Source organism: Sorex fumeus, unplaced genomic scaffold (assembly GCF_029834395.1).
Source record: "Sorex fumeus unplaced genomic scaffold, SorFum_2.1 ptg000044l, whole genome shotgun sequence".
NCBI classification, from domain to species: Eukaryota; Metazoa; Chordata; class Mammalia; order Eulipotyphla; family Soricidae; genus Sorex; species Sorex fumeus.
Genome location: NW_026606101.1, coordinates 27,250,252 through 27,272,100, shown reverse-complemented (window position 1 = coordinate 27,272,100; position 21,849 = coordinate 27,250,252). Strand labels below are relative to the sequence as shown.

The 21,849-nt window shown below is 40.3% G+C and overlaps 1 protein-coding gene across 1 annotated transcript in view; it reads left to right on the top strand.

The window, feature by feature from the left end:
• The first annotated feature begins 19,816 nt into the window (after positions 1-19,816).
• PAK5 (p21 (RAC1) activated kinase 5) overlaps positions 19,817-21,849 on the top strand; it is a 340,402-nt gene continuing 338,369 nt past the window's right edge. The window contains exon 1 of the mRNA XM_056121629.1: positions 19,817-20,058. The gene's annotated coding sequence lies outside the window, so the exon portion shown is untranslated. The remainder of the gene's footprint in view (positions 20,059-21,849) is intronic.

The window sequence follows — 21,849 nt, the reverse complement described above, 5'->3', positions numbered from 1 at the left end:
TACTCTCGGTAGCTTGCCGGGCTCTCCAAGAGGGGTGGAGGAATCGAACTCGGGTTGGCCGACCCGGCCGCATGCAAGACAAATGCCCCACCCACTGTGATATCCCTCCAGCCCATTTTAAGATTCACTTAATCACTCACTTAACTTCCCGTTAGTCGTCGGTTTGCTTGAGCGGGCGCCAGTAACGTCTCCATTTGTCCCTGTCGCGTGCTAGTGAAGCCCAATGGCATCTGTTCGCTCCGGGAACATGAAGGGCCTCAAACCGATCGTTCATGATCTTGACGAAGAAGTCTGACCATCTGGTAGGTGGGCGGCCACGCGGTCTTTTGACATCCCGTGGAATCCAGTCAGTAACAGCTCTAGTCCAACGGTCATCTTTAAATTTCATTACATGACCAGCCCATCTGATTTTCGACACTTGGCAAATGAGACAGCGTCCCTGATCCTTGATCGTCGATGGATGTCAGAACTCCAGATTCGTTCTCTCATTTGAGTGAAACGTGATATTCCAAGCATAGCTCTTTCTATTCTTCTTTGGGAGACCTGAATAGCGTTCTCATCTTGTTTGCTTAGGGCCCAGATCTCTGAGGCATATGTTAATGCAGGAAGAACAGTGGAATCAAAGAGATGTGCCCGGAGCCGGAGGTTCTTCATCCTCTTAGCTATTTCTTCGACGTTCTTGAAGGCGTTCCAAGCTGCTCTCTTCCTCCTGCGCAGCTCGGGTGCCAAGTCATTTGTCATGTTGACCTCTCGACCTAGGTACACATAGCTGTTGCATTCGGAGATGGTCGTTCCATTGAGAGCGAATGGGGCGTCAGGAACAAGGCTGTTTCTCATAAACATTGTCTTCGTAAGATTCAGCTGTAGTCCTACCTTTCCACACTCACGGTCAAAATCAGCTAGCATTTGTGCCGCTTGGCTGATGTTTGGTGTTATTAAAACAATGGACACTACTTCCACTACCCAGCCGTCGCCACACTCCAGGACGCTTTCCGGACCCGCGTGGCAGCTCCGGCTGAGACCCACACACGACTGAAGACCCACAGAACAAGATAAGCGGAACTCTCTGAGACCTTGGACTCCAGGCTCGGCGGACCCAGGGACAGAGCTTCTCTCTGCTTGCTCCCACCACCACAGGTGACAAAGGGATTCTAATCAGGAGCCCCACCCTACCCTGCCCTGTCTGCTTCCATCAACCACCCAGGGATCGAATTGTGCACAGGAGACGCACCCTACCCAGATAAATACCCCACTGGCAGACTTCCACTCTCGACACTATTTCCACTACCCAGCCGTCGCCACACTCCAGGACGCTTTCTGGACCCGCGCGGCCGCAAGCGGCCGTGCGACACATCATAAGACACTAAATACCCATCTTCTGGAATTGTCGTACCATATTTGATAGGGTTCAAATATGGTAACACCTACTAGGGTGATTAGAGGTCACCCCAAAAGCCTCTATCCCTCTCGGAAAGACTGGCAAGCTACCGAGAGTATTCCGCCCGCACAGAAGAGCCTGGCAAGCTATCCGCTGTGTATTCGATATGCCAAAACCAGTAACTACAACTGGTCTCATTCACCTGACCCTGAGGGCTTCACCGACATGGCAGCACTGAGAAGGATGAGAAAGGAGAGGCCGACAAAATCTCAAGGCCGACCTAGGCTGCCACAACGAAGGAAGACAAAAATGATCCTCTGTACTTTCAATGCACGTACGCTAGCATCAGATGCATCCATCGAGGACCTGATGGTACAAGCGCGAATGATCAAGTACGACATCATTGGTCTGACCGAGACAAGAAGGCACGAATCTCACCATGCCGTTTTTCAACACTGGAGAAGAATTGTTCCTCGGAACATGTGATAAAAGAGGTGTTGGAGGCGTAGGTGTCCTTGTCAACACAAACTTGGCCAAGAGCATTGATTCATTCGAATGCCTAACAACCCGAATTGGACGTTTACATTTGAATAGATGTGGCTCACTGCCTGCAGTTTCTATCTTCATTGTCTACGCACCAACATCTCATTATGATGAAAGAGAAATCGAGAAGTTCTACATGGAGCTGGAGAAGTTCTATAAAGAAGACCACACCTTCTACAAGATCATTGTGGGTGATTTTAATGCCAAGATAGGACCGAGAAGATCAGCTGAAGAACTTCACATCAGGACCCATGGCCTAGAATGGAATGAACAGGGTGAGAGACTGTCTGAGTTCATCATGTCGACCAAGACCATTCATGGTAACTCACAGTTCCAGAAGGCAGAATCTAAACGATGGACATGGGAGTCTCCCGGTGGACGATTCCACAACGAAATAGACCACATCATATTCAATCGACGGCTTTGCCTGACTGATGTCGCTGTTGTCCCAAAATTTCAAACGGGATCGGACTCCTTCGTGCAAAATTCTACTTCACAGAGCGGGGAGAAAGGGCTGCAAAGTTCAAAAAGAGAACTCCCAGAATTTTAAGATTAAATCTATAAAACTTGGAGAACAATTTTGTTGAATTTAGACACACTTTCCTGGAAGGGAACTCAATTTTGGAGGAATTTGAGATATCTCCAGAGGTTTCACAATATCTGAATAATCTGATAAAATTCATCTTCTCTGAAGGATGAATGGAGAGGACTAGAAGACTTAATAATGAAGAAGAGAGACTCTATGATGGATCATTCAAAGAAACAATTTATCAGGAGAACGAGAGGGGGAAATCTGAATGAGGAATACGACCGAATGAACAGATTCTGGAGGAAGTGGTGAACAAAGCAAAGCACCAAACTTCTGCCTCTGTGTATTTGTGATCTCCTAATAATATCTATGCTTTTAATGGAATTATCCCAGAGCTTTATAGCCTTGAAAGAGACCAGGTTTAAGAAACAAAAGAGAGTGCAACTACTGTTGTGATTTTTTTTCCTTTTTGGGTCACACTTGGCAATGCACAGGGGTTACTCCTGGCTCTGCACTCAGCAGTTACTCCTGGTGGTGCTCAGGGGACATATTGGGATGCTTGGAATCAAACCTGGTTCTGTCGCATGCAAGGCAAACGCCCGACCCTCTGTGCTATCTCTCCAGCCCCTGTTGTGATTTTTTTTATAAATGAATAAAACTAAGTGTCTTTCAGTCAGAATCAGAAGGAAGTGTACAAAAGAAAGGTTAAGGGTCTGGGGCTGGAGCGATAGCTCAGTGGGTAGGTCATTGCACATGGCCAACCTGGGTTGATTCCCAGCATCCCACATGGTCCCCTGAGCACCACCAGGAGTAATTCCTGAGTGCAGAGCCAGGAGTAACCTCTGTGCATCATCAGGTGTGACCCTAAAAACAAAAACAAAAAACCAAAAAAAAAACACAGAAAAAAAGAAAAAGAAAGAAAGGTTAAGGGTCTTCGTGATTTAGGAAGTTAGGACTTAGACATGAAATAATCTTCTTGCTGGGCATGAAAGGAAGAGAATGAGAAAGATTGTAGGTAAAGAACTTCTTTTGAAAGACTTGAAGAGAAGTAATTTGAAATCCTAGGAAAATTGATAGTAGGATGATGACGTATTTGGTATATAATGAGTGTGGATGGAAATGAAGAAAAAAAGCAATGAAGCAACTAATATCATGGATGTTGAGGACAAAGACAAAAGCAGGTTATATAAGCTATATGAGAAAAAATACTAATTAAGGCCTGAAGTCTCCTATAGATAGGGATTGTGGATGTATGAGACTAACATGTCGGGAAGGAGAAAATTAAAAATAGGTAAAACTTAATACATGGAAATACTATAGTATAACTGAGAAAGTACACTTGCTTTATTTAGCATTATTTGCTCAAAAAAGTTTTTGATGCTGCTTGGTATACATGAATCATTATTTGCCTTTAATCATTTTTTTATTATTTGGGGCTTGGGGGGGAATATCACATGGTATACAGGGACCACCTACACCTGGCTCTATGTGCAGGGGCCACTTATGGAGGTACTCAGGAGACCATATGTGGTGTCAAGGATCAAACCTGGGTTGATGTTGTGTACAACAAATGCCTTAACCACTCTACTATTCTCCCTAGCACTCCAGTTATTAAATTGCTCCAGATTCTTTCCAGATACTAAATTGAGCTAATTTTTCTCTTTTCATATCCAAGTTGAAAATGTAAAATAAGTACAAGAATTATGTAATCTTAAACAAAGTCACAAGAAAAAACTATAATCTTTTAGGTATTTAGTAGTGTTGTTTGTTCAAAGATCACCATTGGTGAATTACAAGAGGGAACAGTTCACTGTCATTTGATATAGGTCCATCTGTTCCTTAGTAAATGTCCAGATGGATTTCATCATTGGTCTCTGGAAAGATGAGCCAATCAATATGAAAAGGCTGTTTTTTTTATTATCTATCTCATTCATCCAAAGAAAATGTATTTTCTTCTTGTTGTTTCTATCCATCTTGTCAAGACACTCATGATTTTATTTTTAACCATGAAATCTGTTTCTGGGCAATAATAATACCAATGATCTGAGTGGTTTTTTTTTCTTTTTCTTTTTTTTTTAGATTTGTTTCTTAGCAAAGTCTGGCTTGAAATTGCCTCTCCCATTATTTTTTGGAAATCTTTAATTCATTTTTCTAAGAAACTATACTTCCAGTAAAGGTAAGGTAAAGGTAAAGGCCCTCCCGTTGATCGTCGATTTGCTCGAGCGGGCCCAGTAACGTCTCCATTGGAGACTTTGTTGTTACTGTGTCTGGCATATCGAATACTCTCGATAGCTTGCCGGGCTCTCCGAATACTTCCAGTAATGATAGGAATTTAAAATGCTTCAACTGCTATGACTTGAAGAGTCCCACAGATTCAGGAATACAGTAAATAGCTTGAATTGGAATACCACTCAGATGAGAAATGAGACTTATAAAAAATTTGCATTTGAGAATTTCCCCCTGTGTTCATGCTACTTATTTCCTTCCTTCCTACCTTTCTTCAATCAATCCGACCTTCTTTTCTTCCTTCCTCTTTCTCTTTCTTTCTTGGCCACAGCTATCAGTGCTCAGGACTTACTCCTGGCTCTGAGCTCAGTAATCATTTCTGATGGGACTTGGAGAAACATATGACGTGCTGGAGATCAAACCTGGGTCGGTCACTTGCAAGGAAAATTCCCTTCCTACTGTATTATCTCTCCAGCCCCTTCGAGTCTATTTCATATAGGTTGAAGCTGCATGCCTATCTCTATAACATTTCTTGTACAAAAAAGAAGAGTTTGGGCTAAGAAAATAGCCCAGAGGTCAGAAGTGCTTATGCTGCATGTGCAAGAACCTATGTTCGTTCCATGGTACCATGTCACCTCCAAGAAATATTTTATGGGCCCTAACAGTAAATCTTTATGGCTGGTTAGCAGGTACTGCCTGGGTTGGCCCCTGTGCTCCCTGAACACTGCTTCAGAGGTCAAAAAGGAAATAGTACCTATAGGAGAATTGAACACAGTTGGGTGAGACAAAAAAAAAAAATAAGGTATATTTAATTTTGGGGGTTGGGGAAGTTAAGAAATTATGTCATAGAACCATTTAAAAAAATTGAAAGATATTTATTCACAATAGAGTAAATGATAGGGTTTCATTTGTACAATGTTTAAGTACCACATTCTCCATCAGAGTGCCTGCTTCCCTCGGGTTCCCCCACATCACCCCTATTTCCTACCCTTGGTCAGGTCAGTTCTAGAAACTAGTTCTTATGGTCTGTTTCTTTTGATCACTTGTTGTTCCCATACCATGTTTTTCACAATGCACTTAGGAGAGAGGGTATTCTGTATCTGTCCCTCTCCTTCTAGCTGATTTTAGACCCATGTTGACTAACTCTTTGAACCACATTTCTTGAATGTGAGTGCAAAATCAATCTCTTTTTAAATTTGTTTGTCCAATTGACTAAGTTATTTATTTTGGCATCCTAAATAAATCATTTATTTAAAGGCCTTTAGGATATCCTAAATAAATGATCAGAATGTTCTCCTGGTGATACTCTACCTGATTGTGTGGGCCTGATGGTTCAGTGTGAGGGTTCAGCTATGAGGTATTGCTCAGGCCTGATGATGTTGGGAGAACCCCAAGACAGTAGTCACAGTGCTCAGGGTCTATCAGGGCAAAACTTAGTAAGGATCAAGGTCCATTCAAATTTTTTGAGCTGTCTCTTGAGCTCCTATACTTATAATCTTACTTTGGGGGCGGGGGGCTATTACTCAACTAAATTTACTAAATACACAAATTACTAAATTTGTGTATAATTTAGTATGAATAATTAAATATGTATAATTGATTAATATAGATATAGCATAGTATCATTCTGAAAAATGATGAAATGATTCTATCAGACATCACTTTCAACTAAGATCCGTAAGTAATATCTATAATTTTGATAAAAAGAAAATTAAGATTATGAATTCTTTTAGTAAAATTATTAGGCATTTTCATTTTTACATTTTGATCATTAATATGACTATGATTATTTTGACAGGAAGAAAAGACCAAACAAAAATTTTTTTGTGATTATTTTATCCTTGAAGATGCACTTTTTTGAGTTATTCTTTAGCATTCTATCTAATAAAACTCAACTTATATATAAATAAATAAAACCATGATTTCCAACTGGCCACATCTGTGACTTTTTACTGCGTGCTGCTTTAGCAACAGAATCTGCTCTTCTTGAGGATGGGGCAGTTTGAGGATGTGGTGGGAAATCAAAATGCAATTTGCTGCTACTCAGCAGTGGCTCTGAACCAATGACTAAATGCAGACCGTTTATAGATACCCAAGTTCCTTTGCCCTATGTGGTAATATTAACTTAAAGGCATTTGTTCTACATTGGTTCCCAGAGTCCCTCATCAGGATTGGATTCAATTAACTGGAGAAGTAACCAGCCTGATTACATACCTTTATTGGCTTCCAGTCTTTTTGTTGTCTCACTTACCCATTTTCCACCACAATTCCCTGTGTCCGATCCTTAACTAAATTGAATCCTTTACTTGGGGTCTGCTTCTGGGGCATTGGAACCAAGGGATAATGTCTACATATTGTGTTAGTGACATGAAAGCATTCATTGCAGAAAAGAACTATAAACAATGACATGGCATGATTGCAAAGCAGGCGAATGGCTTTTCTCTCTTTTTTTCCAGTCTGAGTGGTAGAACAGAACAAAAATTTAACATATCACTAAAAACACTGTTTACTAAATAATGTGCTTGGAAAATATAACCTCAAAACTCTTGGAAGAGTATGTTTCCGATCATTCTTTAATAGCACTGTCATAGTGCTGTCCTCCCGTTGTTCATCAATTTGTTCAAGCGGGCCCAGTAACGTCTCAATTGTGAGACTTGTTGTTACTGTGTTTGGCATATCCAATACGTCATGGGGAGCTTGCCAGGCTTTGCTGTGAATTCTTTAATAATTAAAATAAATTGGCTCAGGGTAAAAAGACATGGCTGCATTATTTCTTTATTAAGAACATTAATGGGAATAGTTGTGCTTATTATTCTCTCTACCATATGCAAGGTGCCCCCAAATATAGCAGTCAATTAATAAATATTTGGTGAATGAATGTATGGTAGAGATAGAAGTAAAGTTTGATTGCTTGATCAAACACACTTAACACATAGAAAGGCTACCCAAAGAATTGGAGAAGATATTCACAGTGGTGCATTTAATGAATGACTCCAATGCAGAGTATGTAAAGAATCATGTTAATTACAAAGCATAAACCCATAAAAACACTTCAGAAGTACTCCACATTATTTGTTCTAAAGGGCCAATAAACATGTGACAAGATATTCAATTGCACAAGTCACAAGAACAAAGCAGGTTAAAGCATCAATGCAAAACCATATTTTCTAATAAGTTTGGTTTAAAATAAAGGAAGTATGACTGGAGGTTTTCTAGGGTTGTGGTCTATCCCTTATCTGACGAGTGAGAAAGAGGACTGAAGCTAAGGCAAAGAATATTTATTAAAGGATAGGCCACAGGCAGAACCTAACACAAGGTGAGAGAAGGGCAGCAGACTGACTCCATGAGGTTTTGGGAGATGTTCTTACAGACAGTGCTAGAATTCTCCAGGACACAACATACAAAATGTTTCATTGGCTCTGTTATTTACTGGTGTGTCTTTTGGTGGGGAGCGTTTCATGCACAAGAAATCACTAATGAGATGAAAATGCCCCCTTAGGTCCCCAAGTCCTTTCAGTTTTTGCTTTAGAAGTGACCATTTCCTTATCTGACCCTGTCCCTGCTTTTAGATGGATGGGCCAGGAAATAGTTAAAAAAGATGAAGCGTATGCATTATGAGGTACTGCATTCCATCCCTATCCCCTAGATGAGAGAAAAAGAGAGAGGGGAGATTTAGGGGGGGGAGAGAGAGAGAGAGAAACAGAGAGACAGAAACAGAGAGAGACACAGAGAGACAGAGACAGAGACAGAGAGAGAACTTGTGAGGAAATACTGGCAAAGATCTGGAGCAGGACCATCCTTGGTTTATAATAAACTGAAGTTCATACACATGTTCACCAAAAGTCATGAATAAAAACATACAGAGTGACAATACTGATAATGATCAAAAACTTGGAACAGCTCAGATGTTCATCTACAGATGCGTGAAAAATTCTGTTGTGGTTGGGATAGTTAGATTGCTTGATAGCAATGAAATGAAGAAATTGCATCTGATATATGTGTATGATTCTACCAACTTAATATTTGAGTGAAAGAAGAAAGGTGCAAAGAGTATAGACCATATAATTCCAAATATAACCATTAAAAACCAGAAAGTATTACTCTAGACTGAATTTTTTTTTTCTGGTGGGGAGAGGGAGTGGAGAATTTACTAGATTAAGATGACAAGAAGTCTCATTTTATTTGTCTCATCCTATGCTCACTTCTAGTTTGAGGATTTTCTGGAAGGACTAGCACAAGTCAATACAATTTTAGTCACCACTAAGATTATAGCAAAGAATATGGTGCTGAATAATAGGGGAAAGAATATAGATAGATAATAGACACTAAGAAATCAAATGCAGACTTTCTTATTTGCCTTCTGAAGGGAATGCACGTATACATCTGCTGTGAATACAGAAAAGATGCACATGAACAGGATAGTGAACTTGAATCTTGGAATTTGAAGCTCTTAATGTAATTGGTCACACCTCTGCCACATGACCAGCCATGACAGAAGCCCCTAACCAAGTGCTAGGTACACATCATAAACCTCAAGACTTATTTTAAACATTCTAACAATCAAGTTTGCTTTGTCTCGACTTTGTGAATATAGACAAATACCTTTACTCAATATTTGACCAGTTCCATAGTTTAGTCCTCTGACTTGATCAATAGTCTTTGCCCTGGTAATATATAAAAAAATGATAAATGAATCAAACAGAGCTACTCTGGTACTTAGTACTTTCTTGTTTTGGGAATTTCTTTCTTTCTCTGGGAATTGACTGCACAGGTAGAGTCCAGTAGAATCATCAATCCTAACTCGAAGAGAAAAGAAAAACTTTTCTCCATGTCCTTGAAAATTACTACAAGTTACCAAAATAACATATGTGACCATTAGGGAATATCAAAGGAAAGGGAATCTCATACATATGTATTACTTAACTAAATACAAGAATGAGAAAGTGGATTAAATTCATGAGTTTAAGAATATAAACATACTATAAGTATATAGTAGACTTTTTATTAAAAAATATTTGGATGCTTTGACTGTTCTTTATATTATTGGAAATGAGCAAATCAACTTACAAATTTATAAACCACATATAAGATTTTAAATTTATGCACCGTGAGCACCTGTTCTATCTGTGTTGTTACTAAAACAGATTTTCAAATGTTTATTGTATTTTTAATATTTATTTCTCTAAGTGCTCAGGGCTTATTCTTAAGGGTTTACTTTTGTAAGAGCTCCAAGAACCATAAGTGGTGTCAGAAATCAAATCCAAATCAGTTGCAAAAAAGGCAAGTGCCCTGCCCACTGTACTATTGCTTGAGCATGTATAATTTTTATTTTTAAATTGAGCATTATATATGTTCAATAAAAGTAAAAACAAACTATGACTTCATTTTTCTGTTTATAAATGGTAGGATTTTGGTAAGTCCTCTAATCTTTAGCTTTTATATCTGCACAGTAAAATAAGGTAGTGCTTCAATGATATTGTCTATGGGTTCTTTTAGCAAATCAAGTTTATGTCTGAATTAATTACTGTTTTTGTATTATTTACTAATCCTACAAATACTTTGTGTAGTAACTATTATCAATACTCTAATTTAAAGGATGTGCAAAACAAAATATAGGGAAATGAAGACTCTTGACTTCACTTTAGTAATCTGAGCCTACAAGTAGGTCATAGGAAAAATGTGAGGTCCTATGTGAGACCAGGGAATTGATGAAGAACCCATCATTTTGGTAGCACACTTTTGTTGAGCTTTATGAATCAAAAGAACACCAGCAGGGGAAGGAAAAGTGAACAATATCGCAGGGTACATTTAACAGTGGTTTCAATCATAAAAAAAATTTAGTTTAGTCAAAAGTATTCTTGTGATGTTGGCTATAGGTATACAAGATGTATACCTATAGTAGTTGTATACCTGTAGTTGAGAAAGATTGGTTCTAAATTATAACTTTCACGAAGTAGAATTTGTGGCGAGGGAAGACCAAACAAAGCTTTTAGAATGAGTGAAAAGATAATTAAATTTTTTCAAATTCATGGTTCCTAAATGTCACAGTTTGGGTTCTCCAGCAGCCAACTTGAAGGTAGTTTAGTTTTTGAGATGTTTATTAAGGAATGCTTGCTGGAAAATAACTACTAATTTTTGAGGGGAGGGAAACAAAAGTAGATAGAGGAAGAAGGTGAGAGTAATGAAGATTCTAGGACAGCTGGAATCAACCCCACAGGGTGTTCTGAATCTAATGTGGCCCATGAGACTTGCCCAACGTTGGTATGCCCACATTGATGAGTCATGATATGTGCACTGCGTGGGAAGGGCAGATACCTTGTATTAAAAGCAATCCTAAGAGTGAAGGCCATCCAGCAACCACACTCTCAGGAACTGGACAACTTCTTCCTTGAAGAGGCATCTGTTTGGCAGCAATCAAATATGCAATTTGTGCTTTAGAATATTTCAGTGACCTTCAGAGGTGCAGATTTCACTCTGAATTGGTAGACATGCCATAAAATGTGCTAATTTTATCTTAAACTTCTCAAATTAGTGATGCATAGTTTAATAATAATTTTTTTTATAAAACTAATACCCAGGGATAGTAGAAATAAGGTCCAGGAAGAGTGGCCCACTGCCCTGGCACTTGAGTCTGTCTCAAGTGCTGGGGAAGAGGACAAATAGGATAGTGAAGGGACCACTGTGTCAATGGTGGTTAGAGGTGATCACTGTTGTTGGGAGATGTGTGCTGAAAGTGGGGAAAGCATAAAGCATGAAGACCTCTCAGTATCTGTATTGCAAACCATAATGCCCAAAAGAGAGAAAAATAGGGAGGGGAGACTGAGAGAGAGAAAGAGAGAGACAGAGACAAAGAGACAGACACAGACACAGACACAGACACAGAGAGACAGAGAGAGAGAAAGAGAAAGAGAGAGAGAAGAAAAGTGCCTAACATAGAGGACATAGAGATAGGCTGGCGGGGGGGGGGGGGGGGCGGTGGTAGGAGGGAAACTGGGGATGTTGGTGCTGGGAAATGTACACTGGTAGAAGGAGAGATGTCGGAACACTGTATGACTGAAACCTGGTCATGAACAGTTTTGTAACTGCATTTCACAGTGATTAAAAACAATTTACTTTTTTAGATATTCATTCTAAACCTCTGAGTAAATATCCTGGGATTTGTCCATGTTCCTTTTCATTTTAGGGTATTCCTTCTGTCTTAGATCACTTGCCTTTGTTGCAACTTCCTGAAAAGAGAACTAGCTTCTGTATTTTGTAGGTAAAGAAGCTAGCTCAGAAAGCATTAGTGACAGGCGCAAGGTCATACAACTACTAATTATCATTCAGATATACCCATGACTGCTCAGAATTCTCCCTCACAAAGCATTCAAAATTTACTACCATATGAGTCACTGCCATTGTCCCTATAAACTTTCCTAATATTTCATTAGTGATCCTCTCATAAAAATGAAAATATGTCCCTATCATGACAAGAATGGATTTTTTTACTATATTCTAGCTTGCAAAGAGGGTTACATGATGCTGACTTTAATCCTGGCAATAGCTATTGGCTAGCCAACCACATCAGTTACTGAAAAGAAGCTGCAACTCTCTCATCACTTCTTTCCATATGTACTACTTAAAATCTTTCTTTATATATGTATATATATATCTTTATATATGTAATATAAATTCTCCAAGTGTCAACATCAGGTGGCATCAGTAAGGATATATTTAAATGAAAAAAGTTAACATGAAGATGGGATGGAGAGGTTCTAATGAGCAAGGAACCGGGGATTGATTTTTGTCTCTGGAGTTTTGTTTGTTTGTTTTGCTTTGTTTTTTGGATGATATCCAGCTATGCTCAGGACTTGCTCCTGGGTCTGTGCTCGGGGACCCCTCCTGGCAGGGCTCGAGGGACCATATGTGGTGCTGTTTTTGTCATAAGCTTGTGGTACCTTCTTCAAATTTCTGATTCTCTCTAAATCACCACATCTGTGCAAAACAAAAGGAGGCAGTCAGTTATCTCTCAAAAGAACCTATGCTGATTTCCATACTGTCAGCCATATACTAAATGACAAGTGAGTCATAATCTTTTGTCACACAGGAACCATGACTAAGTTTCAGTAGACACAAAGCTGGTGTAAAAGACTATATTTTATATTTCATTTTTCAAGCTCAATATTAAACAATGATTTAGAAAAGCATTTAAAAGGACAGTCATTACATAGTGGTCTTGATGATGATGCTTTATTTCTTGAAGAAAAATTCTGGCACTGATATTCAGCAGCATGCTGAGATTTCAGCAGGATAAAAGCAATTATACACACTTGTGTACAAGTGACTTACATAAGCGAAAGACCTTAATTGCTTGGTTGCCAAACCTTGTACTTTCTGAGCAAATATATAAGTAGTGAATATATCAATTTTCCAAAATCTGGCATCTCACTGAGAATTCTTAAGCTCGTTCTAGAATTAAGTTCAACCCATATCATTCAAGGAGATTTCATAAGATACATGGGTTTCCTTTTCAGAAAGAGGATACAGCTTAGTAAATTGGATAAAGTAATTTACTGTTCCTTAAGGCCACTGGCACTTACAGTTCAATTCTACAGAACTTCAGCTATATCCTTTTGCCAATAGAAATTCATCTTTCCTCTACTGATTTAAAATGTCACCATTATTATAAATGAAATTCTTATATGGATTTGGGCTTGCTTCTGTACTCCTCAGTCTCTTGAACTATGTTTCAGGCATGGGTATTAAAATAATTTTATTTTTATTTCCTTCAGACATGAGAAAAATACTTTTATATCTAAATGTACACCTTTCCCTGCTCATAGAAACTGTTGCCCCATTCACCTCTAGGGCCATGCCTGGTGTCACCTACTAGCCTCTATTCATTCTCTTCCCCTTTGGTCTCTTATTCTTTCTTTATATGTCAATGTTTTCCTGAGTTCCATTCTTTAACTCTTCTCACTACATAGAGATATCTCAACTATACTTATATTTTAGCTAACACTCCACTGAATTTCATGACAAAGTAGAATATTAAAACATATTTGTCCCACTATATCCCCTAATTTATTGTATGCTTGAGAACAATTGATTATTTTATTTTTATTTTATTTTTTTAATGAATCACCATGAGATACAGTTACAGATTTGCAAACTTTCATGCTTATGTTTCAGTCATACAATGTTCGAGTACCCATCCCTCCACCAGTGCCCATTCTCCACCACCAATGATCCCAGTATACCTCCCAACACTCCCATCCCAACCCCTCCACCACACCCTGCCTCTGTGTCAGGGCATTCCCTTTTGCTCTCTCTCACTCCTTTTGGGTGTTGTGGTTTGCAATAGAGGTGTTGAGTGGCCATCATTCAGCCTATAGTCTACTTTCAGCATGCATCTCCCTCCCGAGAGGGCCCTCCAAGCACCCTTTACTTGTTACTTTCTCTATCTGAGCTGCCTTTTTCCCCAGCATGTGAGCTGGCTTCCAAGCCGTGGAGCAATCCTCCTGGTATTCATCTCTACTATTCTTGGGTGTAAGTCTCCCATTCTGTTACTTTATATTCCACAAATGAGTGCAATCTTTCTATGTCTGTCCCTCTCTTTCTGACTCATTTCACTTAACATGATACTTTCCATATTGATCCACTTATATGCAAATTTCATTGTGTCATTCTTTCTAACAGCTGCATAGTATTCCATTGTGTGGATGTACCAAAGTTTCTTTAACCAGTTCTCTGCTCTTAGGCATGAGAACAATTGATTATTTCCTGGAAAACTTGAAGGACCACCTGACAAGGCAAGACAAACATTTAATTTGTCACTTATTTTCCTTCAGAACAAATTGTCTGAAGAAATTATTTAAAGAAATGTAAAAGCAACCTGATTTTCTATTTGTTGTTTGTAAATTGTCCTTCTTACTAAGAAACACTAAAGATTTCTTTGAAGTTCAATGACTTCACCAAAATACATTTCAATTTTATTCTTTTGTTTTGCATATGTAACACACTTTATGATTAACTCTTGGCATATGTTAGATTAATAATTTTCAATTTTAGTTTATTGTGGACTTTTTTGTTCTTGTTCTTGTTTTCAGCTCCGGTTCTAGAAAATGGCACAATAGTAATTGTGAAACAGGTCTCTCTAAATATCAAAAAAAAAAAAACTTCATGATTTGTATTGTTTGTCAATTTCTGTAGTATAAATACTCCCACAACTGATTTTTATCTGCCAATTGATGTTACTGAAAATGAACCTTGGAAGAGATTAATTATTTCTTTTTAAAAAAAATTGTTTTTATCATTGTGATTTACAAAGTTAATCATAATTTAGTTTCAGGCATACAATGTTCCAACACTAACCCCTTCACTAGTGTTCACTTCCCTCCACTAATGTTCTCAGTTTCCCTCTGACCCACAGCCTATTTCTTTGGGTGGCACTATTTTTTTCCTTTTAAGCACTGTACTTTACAATACTGCTAGGGTTTTGTGCATAACATTTTCTCACCTTCCAGCATCATCTCCTACTTCAGAGTGGCCACTTTGCTCCACCATTGCTGTGTTCCTTTTGGGACCCGATCCTGTCTTCCTCCACATCCCACCTCTCTCTCTGTTCTTGGTAAGCTTCCCATTGAAGACCAGTTCTCAAATTCTCAGTTTCTGTTACCTTTGGGCATTTGTTGTTCCCCTACTATTTTTCTTTACTTCCCACATGTTAGATCATTTTGTGACTGTCCTTCTCCTTCTAACGACTCAGCATGGTATTCCTCCAATCCAATCACACGGCAAAAAAATTGCATGATCTCATTTTTCTCTTAGAGCTAAGTAGTAATCCATTATGAATATATGCCATCTCTTCTTTAATTATCTGTCCTTGGACACTTGGGTTGTTTCCAGATTTAACTATAGTGAGTAGTGCTGCAAGTAACATAGGACTGCAAATGTCTTCCTGAAAAGTGTTTCTGGGCCCTCCTTGGGTTATATTCCAAGAAGTGGAATTGTTGGGTTATATGAAGGTTCAGTTCTTTTTATTTTTATGGTTATTAATTCTTTGAGGAATATACATATTGTTTTCCAAAAAGGCTGAACCAGTCAACATTCACACCAGATACCCTATCAGCTGTTTAAGCAGGTACGATCAAGATCCGCAATAGTACCTCTTATATATGTGCTGCATCTCTTTTGAACGGCTTCCATATAGTTTTACAAAACTGATTCTATACTTTTAGAAGATATTTTCTTATCTAGAAATCACTGTGCTTTAGTCATATTGGTTTTATTTCTTATTCACACCCTCACCCAACTCTACCAATTTCACTTTGGTCCAATGGTTTCTCCTTCAAGTTGTTTATATTTCTTTATACAAACTTAGATAAAATTATCTTTTACCTTCCTTGTTATTAAAGGTAAATATTTATCTAAATTTTTGTTTTGTTTCCAGATGGCTATTCATATGCTTCTTATGTTCTTCAAAACATTCATTTCTGTTTTTTCCCACTCCCAAGATCTAAGAAAATATTTTGTTCCTTTCTAGTATCTATGTTGATTCTTTTATCACTGAGATTCATCTGAGAGATTCTTGATATTGCTGATGAATAACATGGATAAGAGTAGTGAAAGTAAGCTTGGGCAACTTGAACTTTGATTCTTGGGTGTTGGCATAAATTCCCCTTCTTTTTAACATACCCAATGAGTTTCCTATTTGCCAAGTAAATATTTTCAGTTTTTGGTATTAATCAGATTGAATGAGATTAGTTTCTCATAAAATATTCAGTGGTATATAACTTTATTACATTGAGTAAAGGTAAAGGTAAAGGCCCTCCCATTGTTCATCAATTTGCTCGAGCGGGCCCAGTAACATCTCCGTTGGAGATTTTTGTTGTTACTGTGTTTGGCATATCGAGTACATCACGGGTAGCTTGCCGGGCTCTCCGAGAGGGGTGGAGGAATCGAACTCGGGTCGGCCATGTTGGCTGCGTGCAAGGCAAACGCCCTACCACTGTGCTATCGCTCCAGCCCCATACACATATTTACTGTGTAAATGTTGTTTGACCATCAAATTAACAGATTAATACATAAAACTGCATCTTAAATTTCAGAGAGTGAATTTATATCAGTTCATAAGATAATGATTAGTCACTTTATGTATCAAAAATTTTTATAGACAGATACTTGCATGGATAATGTACTCCTGTTGGTTTACAAATGGTGGAGCTTATGAGATAAAATCTGAAATTGGCCACTGTGGAGAATAAGGTGGGACCACAGGAAGATGTTAGACCACTCCAAACAGGTAGTAGGCAATCTTAAGAAGTAATGGAATTTACAGAGCTACAAGAAGTAGATCTCTATACTTGTAGGTCAACTGGCAGCTACATCCTCTGGGAAAATTCTTCATATAGCCTCCAGTTGCCCATCATATATTATTGTTCAGCTTTTAAGCTTTGGAGTTATGGAGAGAGTCTATTACTTATCTAAAAGCAAAACTTTTGAATACCTCGGATAAGCGTGTACAGTGCGATTTTGCATTTAAAAGCTCTTCATTAAGAAAAAACAGTATAGGAGCTGGAAAGATGATATGGTAAGAAGGGATCTTGCAGGTGGCTAACCCAAATTTGATCCCCAGTACCACATGAAGTTCCTTAAGTTCTATCAGGAGTGACTCAGAATTATAGAAACATGAGTAAGCCCTGAGCACTCTCAGGAGTGCTCCACCCCCACCCCGCCAATCCCTTGCCATTGGATGTTGTGGCAAACAAAGTAATATACTACCCAGATTTCTTGCATCCTCAAGTGAAAGACTTGTTATCCAGCTGTTGGGACTACTGTTGGTAGAAAGCTTTGAACTGCTAATCTCTTTCAGGAATTTCCTAAACTTTAGATAGTGGCCTTGTTTCAAGTTCAGCCCCTTCTAGACAGTTCACCCTCAGAGATTTTAATTCTGAAAGGTCATCTCAACTCCAGAGCTCTCTGAAAGGTTGATAACATTGTCACTGGCCTATATGATAGGTCAGAATTTCTACCTGTATTTATTCCTGCTTCCTATATTTCCTACCCATAGGCACTGGACTTAATCAACATGCTTCCTGCTAAACTCTCAAGAAATGATAACAGGGGCCAGAGAGAGTATAGGAGGTTAGGTGCTTGCCTTCATACAACTGATACCAGATCAAATCTGGAGCACCATATATGGTACCCTGCGCACCAGCAGGGGTCACTTCTGAGCACCACAGGTTGTGGCTCTGAGAGAAAAACAAAAAGAGAAGTCACATTATATAAAATGTAAACCTCTAGGACATAATGCATATTTAATGAAAAAATGTATTTACTATGTTTACCTTGTCTTTATAATTCCTAAGTAAAATTGATCAGAATTAAATACTGATCAATTACAATGATCAGTATTTAACCTGCAGAAACAATATACAAGTATACGCATTATGTAATAAGGGTGAAAATATAGTAAGTGTTCAGAGTTTGGTATTTCAAAGCAATAATAAATTAATTATAAACATCTCTATAAAATATTTGTTGACTGTCACATTGGAACCAACATATATTCAGGAAGAAAAGAAAGAAAGATGTTTTTGCAAATAATGTTTGGAGTCAGAGTTGAGGAAGATGGTACCTTGGTAGGACCATATCTCAATAGTGAGATAAACTTAGAGACTTTTATTTCTATAAATGGAAAACTAGATAATGATCTATCTGAACATATTTATCCTTTATACACAGAAATACGGAGGGTGTAAGGTAACTGTTCACTTATTCTGTTTTGTATTTTGAGAGTATTTTCTATCAAAATTATTAGGTTTACTGAATGAATAGAAAACAACAAGAGAGATATGATAACGATTAAAAATTATCAGAAAACTGCTTAGATATTGAGTAAAATCGGGTACAATGGACAAAAAACTTATTTCCAATCTGCTCCTTTGTTGTGGAATCAGAAGCCATAGGTATTCGATCATATGTACATTGTTGGGGACAGCAGAGAAAAGAACAGTGTGTGATTTCCAAAACTGAAATGTAAGATAGGTCCTGTGAAGTTTTCTCTTTCCTGTAGTAAGGATGGTAAATATTCTTGAACATTCTTGGGGGTGTGGGGGAGGGAAGTAGAGAAACAGGTAAAGATGAAGCACATCTTTCTCTTAGTCCTGTCTTTTCTTGCCACATAGTCCTTTCTCTTCTCGGTCAGTTTGTTAATTAAGGATGACCAATTTGAGCATCACATATAGAATACATAGATACTTGGATGCCCAAGTCTGAGTTTTTGTCCCAGTTAAGGAATGGCAGGAGGAAAGTCAAGGCAAAAACATCGGTTGTTAGTTTGCTAGCCCACTCACCAAAAGAGCAGAGGAGGTTGGGAGAGAAAAAGGGCAGCGGGGAGGAGGAGAGACAGACACAGAGACAGAGAGACAGAGCTCCAGACCCACTTTAGCTTCCCCTAGGCCTCAGATTCTAAGTCAGAGAGAAACCAGTTTACGCCAGATGCTTACAACCCAATCCTAAGGAGAGCCCTCCCAGGGATGCAAGCAATGCTGCCTTGGGCACCTCCGCGTGTAAGGTACTACGCAATCTGCTGGGCGGCAGGGGCTGAGTCGGTCTGGTCTCCAGGGTCCCTTCGGGGCTCGGTGAGTGAAGCCACACTGAGGTTCCAGGGAGGTCAGAGGAACCCGCGACTTGAGCATCACCTGGACCGTGCTCGGTCTGCAACATCTCAGGCCCAAGGCCAGACCAAGTGAATCTGGCACTGGGTGTGATTCCGCACGTAGAAGTTTGGGACGCACGGGGACCGGCCAGGTGGGGTAGCAAAGCGGCTGGCCGGTCAGTCCCGCCCCCTCCAGCTCCCGGCTTTCCTCCGACTCTAAACCCAGACCTGCCGGCAGTCCCGCACAGCATCTCCCCCCGACCCGGAGTTCGTGGGGAAGGGGCGTGCAGGAGCTGCCCCGCCCGGGTGGGCTGAAGCCCAGTGTGATTGGATTAGCTCAAGGTGGCTTTCTCCAGCTGGGGCTCCGAGGCACACAGACACTCCCCTCCGACCCAACCCCCCAGCCCGCCGCTCCACCCCCACCCCCTGCAGCTGCTCCAGCCTCGCCTCCCGCCGGCTGCCACGAAAACCCGGAGCAAGCTGCGTGCGAGCGTGGACAGTCCTAGAGGCAAAGTCGTGGAGCTGGGCATGCTCAGTAGCCGGGGGGAGGCTCGGGTGGAGAGTAGAAAGCTTGGGCTCTGCCCACCACCCCCTCCCGCTGGCCCCCGCCCCTCTTGCCCCTACCCAGCCCGTAGTAGTTGCCCGGCGTGCGCCCGCCGAGACCGGGAACATGGCGCTCCGAGCGTTGTAGCAGCGGAGAAGGGGGTAGGCACGGCCGCTTCGCTGACAGCCAGCCGCCAGGTAGGCTAGCACTCCTGGCCGGGGAGCCCGGCTGGATGTGGGTGCAGGGAGGGGCGCCGGCGGGGCGGGGGGGGGGGGGGAGGATGCGCGCGGCTGGGACCCCAGGCATCTTGCTCTGCCGGGAGAGGATGCGAAGCGGACGTCTGTGACAGCGCGCAATTGTGCATCTCCTAGGAGATGCCCAAAAGCGGGGGGACCGGCTGGCTGGAGAAAAGGGATGCGGGGACCGCCTCTCCCTCAACCCCCACCCCCTTCTCTCCCCGCCACACACAGCCCTGCGCTACCCTCCAATTTGGGGCTCTCTACGGGTCAAATAAAGGAGAGTTGCATTCGGTTGGGTGGGAGGGCTTAAGGGAGAAGCCCTGGTACCAGTCCGAGGAGCGCGCTGGTCCCCAGGACTGCTGGCAAGCCCAGCACCAGTTCTTTGTGTATACAGCCGCGCACACCCAGGGGGTGCCACGATGCTTGCTTCTCCAGAGCAGTGTTGGACATCTTGCTAGAGCTGGATTCCGTATGTTTTTTTTTTTTTTTTTGTCTCTAAGCAGGTGCGCAATGAGAGATGCTGTAGCTGAGCATTTATTGGGTTATGTGTTCCTTTGTTATTTGCCTTGGTGTATGTATGCGTGGTGACTTGGAGTGGAGAGAGAACTTATGTTCGTGGGCAGCGCCGTGGACAGAGGACCTTGGTTCAAAACTCTTGTCAAAATTGTGTGTGATGCCAGCCTCCTTTGGGGTAAACTTGAAAAGTCTAGAGATCATCAGTGGCCAGTTTGGGAAAGAAGCGCATGAGCACCCGTGTGTGTGTGTGTGTATGTGTGTGTGTGTGTGTGTGTGTGTGTGTGTGTGTTGTGCCTGCACGTGCTCCTGCACTTCAGACATGAGATATGAATTAATTCAACATGAGATATCAGAGAATTTGGATCATTGGGGCTATGTGTGGCGGTCTCTTTTTACACCAGATAATCTTTAAAATAAAAGAGAGAGAGAACTTGATACAAAGCCAGAGAAAAGTGTCATTAATAGTTGATGACAGTTGATTACACTCTGGGGGAAATTGGGGAACCTGGCATGCCATAGAATTCTACTAAAAGATAGTGTCTTAGGTTACTCGACATCTCTCAGATTTTTCTTTTAGGTGGCAAGTAAAATCTTACCTGAGTCCAGCTGAGCAGGAACTCTTGAGAAGCCTTTCCTGCACTAGAATTCTATGAAACTGATGCTTCATAATGACACCCTTAACTTATGTTTGCTTATTCGTTGTATACAGCTGCACAACTCAGTGAATTGGAGAGAGAAAGTAAATTTAGATTTTTTTTTTTTTTGCTTTTTAATTTAAGGGAGGGACATCTGTGCCTATGAAGTTTAGAGACACTTTCCCTTCATGTTTACATTATTTATTTTTATGGTCTCTTTAAGTGGCATGAATGAGTCAGTATCATCAAAATAAGATGGTAAATGCTTTAGGATTTAGGATTTCAATAATACAAAGCTATAACTGTCCTATCTGATGATAATACCTTGACTTGCAATACATATGTGCAAAGCAGTAGCACTGCTAATGGAAGCAATAGGAAATTGATGGCAAGTTCATTGACAGCAGTGATCTTAGAATCAAATTTTGATCTTTTTACTGTGCATGACTGTAGATTGGCTATATTATTTCCCAATGACTTATTTTGCAATTAAATGTGGGCTTTAATTGTAGGCATTGAAAACAGTTTGGCAGTGTCTTCCTTTTACTCTGTCACTTGCTAAAATGATCCAGGTGCAAAAGAAAAATCCATTATCTTG